The sequence below is a fragment of the Tauraco erythrolophus genome, chromosome 28 (genome assembly GCF_009769465.1).
Source record: "Tauraco erythrolophus isolate bTauEry1 chromosome 28, bTauEry1.pri, whole genome shotgun sequence".
NCBI lineage: Eukaryota > Metazoa > Chordata > Aves > Musophagiformes > Musophagidae > Tauraco > Tauraco erythrolophus.
This window is the reverse complement of record NC_141492.1, coordinates 3,219,343-3,227,825: the sequence shown is the minus strand read 5'-3', so window position 1 is coordinate 3,227,825 and position 8,483 is coordinate 3,219,343. Positions and strand designations below refer to the sequence as shown.

The 8,483-nt window shown below is 51.8% G+C and overlaps 2 non-coding genes across 2 annotated transcripts; one reads left to right on the top strand and one right to left on the bottom strand.

Moving 5' to 3' along the window:
- The first annotated feature begins 7,960 nt into the window (after positions 1 to 7,960).
- TRNAV-CAC (transfer RNA valine (anticodon CAC)) lies at positions 7,961 to 8,033 on the top strand. The gene has a single exon. It is a non-coding gene; the product is annotated as a tRNA-Val (tRNA).
- Positions 8,034 to 8,333: 300 nt separating this feature from the next.
- TRNAG-UCC (transfer RNA glycine (anticodon UCC)) lies at positions 8,334 to 8,405 on the bottom strand. Its single transcript has one exon. It is a non-coding gene; the product is annotated as a tRNA-Gly (tRNA).
- Positions 8,406 to 8,483: the final 78 nt, after the last annotated feature.

Sequence of the window (8,483 nt, the reverse complement as noted above, 5' to 3'; positions counted from 1 at the left end):
GGATAAAGTAATGCTCCGTGCCCTCTGCTCACCAAGCACCATTAGAGCACTGACTGCCTAACCTGGCAACCTAAGAGAGCAGGACCTCACCAGCCTGACTTCTGGGGCCAAGGTCTCCGGAAAACCTGCGCTAGTGCACGGATGCATGATATCCTCTGCAGTCCTTGGTGCTGGGCTTCAGTATCAGAACCTGGAAACAATAAATAATGTTCTTTTATCAGCCGTGCTGCGGCGATCTTGGCTGGTGCTGCTAAAGGGGAGCTGGTCTCACTTGCTGTTTTCCTGTGCACTTAATAGTGTCTAGAGACAATTCTCCACATCCCTGGTGGATGGAGGCTGTTATGCCCTGAGTGGGGACAGAAGGAGCAGCTCTAAGGTACTGGTCTGTCTCTCCATCCCCTTCTGCTTAGCCAGCCTCATCTTTGAAAGCGGTGAGGGAAGAGTCCGGTACAAGGGCCGATTCAGGCCCTGGCTTTCCTGCTGACAAGAATTTCTCCTAGAGATTTCAAGCACTGAGGCTGAACTTCTCCAGAGCAGCCAGTAGCCTTCTGCTGGCCAGAAACACCTGAGGTTGAGAAAGCTGAGCTCACTAAGATTTCCAGATGACCAAGACACCCTGAAAATCGCACTTACTTGAGTCTTAGAAGGCAGGCTGCTGCCTGTTACTCCCCCTGCCTCAATTCAGGAACCGTGAATGCATCGCTCAGAACTTGGTCCAGGTAAGGTCAGTGACAAAGACCTCCACCAACACACCGTGTGTTTCTCAGCAGTCGGGCACTAACCAGTTCATCCCAGACAAGGCTCACAAGCCTGTTGCTCCTGGCACCTCTCCTGCAGGCTGCCCTTTGTTCCAACGTTACTCTGGATTTCTCCTTTAGCCCACGTGCTTTCTTCCTGCACGTGAATCAAGGGCTTCCCCAACAACACCCTGACCTCTTGCAACTACAGCCCTGTTCTCGGGCTGGACCCTGACTTAGATCAGGGCTGGCTGATGCCACCTCGCCTTGCCTCTCAAAGGTGGCTCTTGGGTTATGCTCTTGCACCTTTGAGTCCCGGCCACTCCTGGAAATCGGGCTGTAACAGCAGGGCTCGGTTACCCTGCGTATCACCTTGCTGACACGAGGGGAAAGTAAACAGGATTCCGCTCAGCACTGCAGAGACCAACTGCTCCAGTGTTGCCTGGCAGATGGGGCCCAAGAGGGAGGACAATCTGTTCCTGAGTGAGGCCCTAAATTTCTCCCTGCGAGATCCTGCGCTGAAGATATCCAGCTGAGTTCAGTGGGCGCAGAGGCACAGGGGAGCAGCCATGACCTGACTGCTATTTTCAGTCCTTGGCGACCAGGCATCTTGCAGAGCTAAGTCAGGGCTTGTACCTCGATTCCATGGGCTGTCAGCTTCCTGCAGCATTGCTGTTCCCTATTTTTTTTTTTTTCTCTTTTCACATCTCCACCTTCTTTTCCTCTCTGCAGTCCTTCCCACATGCGTGCAATGCTTCGGTAAATACGTGTTCCCTGTTGCAGAACTGGGCAGAGGCTATGTGGTCCCTTTCCCTGCAGCCCTCGCAGCTGCCACTAACTCAGCCCTCTACCCACCCTGCTCTCCTTGTCCAAAAAAGTGCAACTGCCCTGTGCAAAGGCCATTTGCCTGATATCCGGCTGTTGACAGTTCATCTGGCTCCTCCAGGAACATCCTGTGACACTGGAGGGTTACAGAGGCACACTGGGGAGATTGCAGAAATACTGTTAGAGCTCAGGGAAGGGGCTGGCATCTCAGACAGAGAAAAGGGGATGACATCCAAGGAAGGCTGGAGAAGGAAAGAGCAATCTGCGGATAGTCAGCACGTCTGAGAAGCTGGGAACATATTGCATTTAAACCGATAATAACACCTTGAAACAGCAGCGGTGGCAGTTTCCATCTGGCCTCGTGCTGAGCTTGGTCACTCTCAGTTCTTCCCCCCTGAAGCCAGGGAATCTGAGGCGTAGGGATGGCCGCAGGTCACCCAGCAAGGCTGTGGGCAGAGCAAGGATGAAAGAGAAGAGCCTTCTAGTGAGAGCAGGGTGCTGAGAAGCAGCAGCACAGCCTCTGACTCTCCTTTCGCCCCAACTAGATCCTCCTTAGGCTTGGGAGGTGGGAAGGCACTAGAGCTCTTTGCTTAATTAGAAGCAACAGCTGAAGCACTTGAGAAACAAAGCTCCTCTCTCTCTCTGCCCCACTTTTACTTGGGAGCCAGGAGTGGGGAGCAAATTGCTTGGAAGCCAGAAAGCGCCCTGGATCTTGTCACCATGGCTGCACAGACACAGCCTCCTGTTATCTCCAGAGGAACAAAACCCTCCTCCCACCCTCTCCGTCTCAGCTGGAGTGATTAAAGAAGAAATAAACAAAACAAACAATAATAATAATAAAAAAATACCCCAACTCAAACCAGGAAATAAATATCCAGAGAATAAACCAGCCTTCTGCAAAACATAATGTTTTCTGCAGTGGTTTTTGGGTTGCTGAAAGCTGAAGGACTCAAACAAGCCATTTCAGGTTATAGAGTCCATCCCAGTAACACCAGGATTTACAAATCGCAACTCAGGAACATCCCAGATCATGCCATTTGCATGAGAATAATGATCTCTAGCTATATACACCTAACTGTGTAGTTCTGATTTATTTATTTATTTTATTATTTACTTTATACATATGGATGTGTGTACCATTAATTTCTGTGCTACCACAGAAAATTCGGTATCTGGGTACAGATACCCAACAGCTTTCGGTATCTGGGCACCTCCACTCTTCACTGCAGCGTGGACAGGGGCTTTGGAAAGTAAAACAAAACGAAAAACGAAGTGAGACTTGTTGTTGTGTTGCGTGAGTTGTGTTCTCACAACCGAAGGCTAAAAACATGCCAACAGCACAGCATTAAAGCAGGGAAAACTAGCAACCATGTATTTTTGTTTTGAGAGAAATTAGGGCTATTATGGTTGCTCCAGACGAGCTTCCTACATAACTGGGCAGATAATTTCACTTGGTGCTTCATGCATCAAAGCTCTGACCATCTGGCTGAACGCGAACGTACCTTTTAGCAACATGTCTCATTTTGCTTGGTGCCTTCGGGGCCACCTCCCTACAACAGCCACTATTTTGGTGCTTAATTACACTCACTGGTAAAAAAGGACAACTTATTTCTAGTGTGAATCTTTCTGAGATCAGCTTCTGGCCACGGAATATTCTACTGTCTGTGTAGGCATGTCAGAAGCAGTATGTTTAAATCAATTTGTCTTGGGTTTTTAAAAAAAGGTTATTCGTATGCGAACAAACAAATGAAGGAGAATAACTGAGAATTCAAATTTTAACCTATTTTTCTCCTTTTGGCACTAGCCGGCACACCCAGTTCTCTGGTTCACCCACTTTTTACTATCAGTAGTTGAAATTACCAATGCTTGTAATTCAAGCAAGAAAATTATGACTTTGTAATACAATAAACATTTTGCTTAAACGATAAGTATTGTCTTTGGTTACAACTTTTTCTTGCAGCTGCCAAAGAATATCAGGCTGTCCTTAGGTTCAAAAAGGCTGAAGAACACCTTATTAAATTGTTGATTGTGTCTTTCAACTTTTCCACACCCATATATCAAAAAAAAAAACGTGGGCAGCAGGTCGAGGGAGGGGATTCTGCCCCTCTGCTCTGCTCTCGTGAGACCCCACCTGGAATACTCCATTCAGCTCTGGAGTCCCCAACACAAGAAGGACATGGAGCTGTTGGAGCGGGTCCAGAGGAGGCCACGAAGACGATGCGAGGGCTGGAGCACCTCTGCTCTGGAGACAGGCTGAGAGAGTTGGGGCTATTCAGCCTGGAGAAGAGAAGGCTCCGGGGTGATCTTATTGCAGCCTTCCAGTACTTAAAGGGGCTACAGAAAAGCTGGAGAGGGACTTTTACAAGGATGTGTAGTGACAGGACACGGGGAAATGGCTTTAAAGTGAAAGAGGGCAGATTTAGATTGGATATAAGGAAGAAATTCTTCCCTTCTGAGGGTGGTGAGGCACTGGAACAGGTTGCCCAGAGAAGCTGTGGTTGCCCCATCCCTGGCAGTGTTCAAGGCCAGGTTGGATGAGGCTTTGAGCAACCTGGTGTAGTGGGGGTGTCCCTGTCCGTGGCAGGGAGGTTGGAACTAGACGATCTTTGAAGTCCCTTCCAACCCAAACCATTCCATGATTCTACGATTCTATGACTTTGCCCATCAGTAGTTTTTCAGCCAACTGTAACAAAGTGTTACCTGTAGAGGCCCATCCTGGTTCCCAAAAGACAATTCAGTGAGAGCTTTTTCTGCCTGGGAGACTTACAGGGATGAACTTTTGCTTTTAAACTTCCTTTGCATATGGACTCACCTGGATAAACTCATTTAGCCCATGACAACAGCTTGCCTGGAAAGATCAGGCTTTTATTGATAGCTCTGAGCACACTGTTATTGCTGGAGAAAGCACGCTGCTCTCCTGTTCCCCACTGCCAGATAAACACGAACATCTGCATAACCATTGTGATAACAGCAATACTAATGTTAGTGATACGGGGTGAGAACGGGACTAGTCTCCGGTGCTCATATTCTCCTGGGCAACTGTCTCCAGGACCTCTCTCTGAAGGCAGCCAGACACTCAGATATCTTTGAGAACCTGAGTTAAGAGATCATTTTGAAGAGGTTGCCCATTTTTTTCCCCCAACCCCACCAATCGATAAAGAACTGAGCGCAGGATTTCACGGCACATCAGGTGCTCAGGCTCGGTGCGGACTTCTGATGAACTCAGGAGGTGAAAGAAACTGCAAACCTGGTCAGCCCAAGTCTCCGGGGCTTCATCATACCTGTCATAACCCGACTTGCTGTGTGCTCCAGAAAAACCACTGCCCCTTCGCAATTTACTTGTTTTGCCAAGAGGAAGAGCAGCATCTTGGGGCCTGAGGCCCAAGAAGTAAGTCCCTTAGTACAAAGACCCCAGAGGGTCTCTGCCCCGCTTCCCCCGTATGAAGGACTAGTGCTAGTGCTCAGAGAGGATGTTACGGGTCACCATCACTGACACCTCTTTGCCTCAGAACGATTAAAGCCCGCTTTCCAAGGATGCGTGGCTGTGCTCTCGCAGCCCTTGGTGTGGCAGGACTAGCTGATGATTTTGTTTCTCCAGAGGCAGTATTTGACCTCCCTGTCCCCTCCTGCCCATGTGCCCCCTTTTATGCATTAGCATCACGCGCGGGTTGGAGTGCCTGCCCCTCTGCTATCACTCACGTACATACACCCCTCATCTCCCAGCACCCACCAACTCCTAGCATCTGTGCCACTTGCTTGGCCTCTTTTCCTTTATGCTGCTCCCCTCCACAGTCGTGTGACTGCTATTGTGTGGTCCCTGCCACACAAAAGCTAGCCTGACCTAATTTAAATCAGTGCTATTGAAGCCGTTCTTGTTTTATCTCCCAGCACAAGGGCTGTGCTCCCGTTTCAGAGGTAGCAGAAATGAATGGCTAATTGGGGGGGTATTGTGCAAGGCAGCGTTGTCTCCCAGCCCTGATTGTCAGTTCTCCTGCTCCACGATGCTCCGTGCTCCCCTCTCTTCTAGCAGCCACACAGACTGTTTAGGGAGCGGAGGGAGGAAAAGGGGAGAATGGGACTCTGCAGCCATCGCAGTGTGTCAGGCAAACAAAGCAGAGCATGGCCGCCTTCAGCGCACTGGTGAAAAGGCTGGCTGGGGGAGGGTTCCCTTGTTCAGAAAGGGCAGATGCTGGTGATAATAGCGGAGAATATCCATCCTTCACCTCCACATAAGCCCCCTGCTTTCTTTTTCCTGGGTATTTGTGTGACAGCCCTTCCTAGAGCTTTGGAGACTGTCCTTGGGGAAGGGGGGCGAGGCAGAGGGGCTCTCATGCGGGAGCAGTGCTGCAGGGTATTTAAGTCTTGGGAGCAGAGGAAGTGGGATAGGTCAGGGGCTGGAGGGGAGACTGAAATGCTGCCAGTCTCTTTGTCCTGTCGGGCAAAGTTTGAGCAGTCACTGACAATGGACCTTTGTAAGAAAAGCGAGGACATCCCTGGGAGCCATTCCAGCAAGCGGCAACCAGCAACCAGCAGGAAGAGTGAGCTTTTTCTGGGCCCTCAAAGCCCAAGTTGCCCATGAGGAGGATCTAGAGCCCACGACCCATCTACACAGTATGTCTCAAGGCTACCAGAGTCCAACGGTGCCTTAACGAAGGACCACCACAATATCTTAACTATGGAGGTTTGGGAGTTAACACTAGCAGCACAATGTCTTTTGTCTAATTTCTGCCTCTTCCTCCCACAAGTACCTTCCAAGAGCTTTCTCCCTGGGACTGTCTGGTCTGCAGCTCTCCTTTCTCCACCAGTCACCAGAGTGAGAGAGGTCTCTGGAAGAAAACAAAACACAAAAGCATTTGAATCTTTCCATCAATAGTCTTGGATCACTTCCAGATCCACTTCCTCCTGCTCGAGGGAGAGGACTTTGCCCCCAGCTATCGATTAGGTTTGCACCCAGCACGCTCAGCTGATGCACAGTGCAAAGGTTGCTACCAGAGTCCTCTCCCGCCCGCTCTGCCAGCTGCAGACAAAAAGAGCACAACACCGGGATGTTTAAAAGCAACATCAAGCAAACAAGTCCCAAGGCTTCAGGTTTGTCATGGTCTTTAATGTAATGTTCTAATCCTTATCGTGAGTCAGATCAGGATAAAGTACCGGCAAGTCCTGGAGTTAAAGGATGCGGGACAACCTCCTCTCTATCTCTTTTGGCCCCACATCAAGAGATGAATTACAAAATTAAAAGGTTTTATTAAAAGTAGGTTTTGTTAAGGTTTATTAAAAGTGAGGTTCTTTTCACTTTCATCTGGGTTTATGATTAATTTCTCCCTTCCAAGCTTTTCTCTGCAGACAGCAGAGCACAAAACCCACTTCAACAAACAAAAACAACAGGGAAAACAATTCTCACATTACCACCTGATTCCAAGGGCAGAGTTTTTACCAAAAAAATAACGATTGCCATGGGCGTATGAGTTGCTAACACCGCAATAAGAGAAAAGAAGAGGAACTAGCATATTCCTAGAACCATCTGGGACTGTCAGCAGGAACTTTACACAAAACCTCAGTGCCGGGAAACTCACTACAGCGTGATGCTGGCGGCGTATCCCCGCGCTCTGCCCCATCCTCTTGCACGGCCCCCGCCGCCTTGGCGAGCCGCTGGTGCCGAGGAGAGTCTGGCCCACCGCGCGAGAAAATTCCACTGGGAGAGAAAATTCCTCCTGCCGAGGGTCTGTCCTTTGGCTCGGGAAGCGGCCCGTCCTCTTCCAGCTCTATCCTCGGGGCCCGATCCTCTCCCTCCGGAGCGGCTCCGCAGGGAGCTCCGCTCCCTCTTGCCACTATTCTACCGACATCTGGTGGCAGCTGCCTCGGGAAGAAAAGATGCTTCCCCAAAAGCGGCCCGGGCACCGGCACGTCCTGTCCCCCTTGACCTGCCCCCGGCCTCCGTGCCTGGCTCGGGGCTCGGCGGGCGGGCCCCGGGGACGTGCCCGGGCCCGGAGGGTGAGGCCAGCCCCGCGCCTCCCGGCAGCCCCATGGCTCGGAGCAGGGGGCCCGGCCTGGCCACGCCGGTTTGGGGCGAGTCCCTCCTGCCCCCTCAGCGGCCAAGCTCCTTGGGGGCCGTCCCCTTTCGGAGAGGGGGCAACGCCGCAGTGCGGCCCAGGGACCGCCACCTCAGCCGCCTCCGGGGCGAGCGGGCCTCTGCAAGCACTGATTACTCGTCACTGGTCACTCGGGATGCCGCGGGGCGTCCCGTCCCTCAGCGCTCGGGGGAGGTTTTGTCTGAGGGTGCCGCGAGGTGCGGGACGCGCCGAGGGACCCGCGCGGCCCCTCAGCCGCCGGGAGGGTCGCGGGGACCCGCGCTGAGGGCGCCAACATCACGGACCGCCCGCACAACCATAACAACGCGAGTTTCCGTAGTGTAGCGGTTATCACGTTCGCCTCACACGCGAAAGGTCCCGGTTCGATCCCGGGCGGAAAACACCACTTTCTCTTTTTTTTTTTTCTTTTTTTTTCCCTTCGGTTTTATTTATTTCCCCGCCGTTCCCTGACGGCTCGGGGTGTTGTGGCTTCCCCGCCGCGAGCGGGGAGAGAAGTAACGGCACCATGTGCCGCACACCGGGCAGCGCCTGCGTTCCCGCCGCTGCCAGCTGGCGACCGCCGGAGTTCGAGGGGGTAATACGCAGCCGGGCGGGGCGTTTCGCGTGCAAACGCGTTGAGAATTAGATTTGGAATCGCTGGGAAGCGGGGGGGAAAAAAAAGAAAGTGAAAAAACGATACCGATGCGTTGGCCGGGAATCGAACCCGGGTCAACTGCTTGGAAGGCAGCTATGCTAACCACTATACCACCAACGCTCGCTGAACACGGTTTCTCCGGCCTCCCTCACCAACCTCAACCGCCTGGACCCAACCACCTTCCAGCGGCAGGGGGGA